This window comes from Electrophorus electricus, chromosome 4 (genome assembly GCF_041902795.1).
Source record: "Electrophorus electricus isolate QZ-2024a chromosome 4, ASM4190279v1, whole genome shotgun sequence".
Lineage (NCBI taxonomy): Eukaryota > Metazoa > Chordata > Actinopteri > Gymnotiformes > Gymnotidae > Electrophorus > Electrophorus electricus.
In genome coordinates, this window is record NC_137500.1 from 4600142 (window position 1) to 4601887 (window position 1746).

Here is a 1746-nt window from a genome sequence, read left to right on the forward strand (position 1 = left end):
AAGAGTACGAGCCGGTCTTTCTCAATCAATGTTTCAAATCTCTCTCTCTCTCTCTCTCTCTCTCTCTCTCTCTCTCGCTCGCTCTCTCAGGGGTAAATTGTCATGGTGGGTCAAGTGGGGTAGCTATCTCACCATAAATCGATCTCCATTCCAGGGTCATCACAATGTGAAGAACACTACAGTGTTTTTTTTTTTTAATCTGTTTTCGGAAGGTGTGCAAAGTATTTATTTCTCCATGACAGAGAATGTGAGCACGATGGAATGCATCTTCACGGTCGTTCTTCTTAGTGTACCATGTTACACACTAATAGGGGCCTGTTAGAGTTGCAAAAGACACCTTTAAATCAATAGACACAATGGCCTACTTTCATATCCGAAGAAAATGTAATAAGATTTGAGGGTGGGAAAATTAGTCAAACATGCAGTTTCGTTTTTAATCCGATGTCATGGCAACCCATTATAGTCTGTCGTATAAGGAGCAATTGCTCATGAACAAAATTCTTTCAAAACGTACAATTGCTATTTAGAGTATGAAGTGATAAAGCGTGTTTGCAGTATGGAGTCATGCAATCTCTTTACAGCTAGTCTCATTTCTGTGAGTTTTCTTCTCTCTTTTTTTGGAACAAATGTAGTAGGAAACCCAGTGACTTTTTTTTTCCATAGACACAAATGACAAAGAAATGAAGCAAAAGCTGAGATTGGCCCTCCGCCATTAATGGCAGAAGCAGTGAGCCTCCATGACGGTTTTCACACCAACATCACAAGGCTAGATTCAATTAGAATCTTTCACCAAAAGCAGTTCCGTTCGCCTCGCTGGCAGACAGCGGCAGTCGTGACAGAGAGCGTGGGATGATTGCGCATACAGAATACTCCATTTAAATCAGTCAGATATCTGTCTTTTGTTAAATATCGGACAGTATCTGAAGCCATGGAAACAGATTTTTGATTCTGATGTACTCTACATTTTAAACATTTGAGACAATAATGTCTGGTATCTTGTATAAGCTTTTAAATAATTACAGCTTCTTAAGATTAATTATGTTAGTGGAAGACTCCGAATCTTCGGGCAATGCCAGACTCAGTAACTTGAATAATCTCTACATTCATTTGTTATTTTCCCACTCATTACATCTAGGATAAAGGCACAGGAGACCACATATTATATGGCAGGTTTCATTAAACTGAGGCTCATCTTTTCTGAAAATGTCTTTTGATTAAACCTCATTTCACCATCACATATGTGGAGTTCTGATTGCTCCATTGGTCCATCGCTCCATCAAAGCATTATTCATCTTACATCATTAGTGATCCATTTTGCTTTTAATCTGAGAACAGAAGAATATATTTCACCCTCAGATCTGCACCCTGTCAAGGGTTACAGATTCACTGTGGTAACAGTGAAGATTTCTACTTGCCACGTCATAAATTTGACAAAGCGGAGAAACAATGTAAAAAAAAAAAGCCAACTTGCAAAGGCAAGCCATGTGATAACTGCTTTTGCAAGGATGTCACAAATTCAGAGACTTCAGATCATGTTTTTGCAGGGATGTCACAAATTCAGAGACTTCAGGTCGTGACCTCGCTGGAACAGACCGGTCCTACAGTGAGCGCGCTCTCTTAGATCCTCGAGGCTTGGCAGCGGTGGCGGTTAGCTGTCATACCTCCCTGTCATTTATAATTCAATTTCCAACCTGAAATCCAAGTTTGAAGCAGAGATCTGCTTAATGGAATGGTTGCTTTGAAATA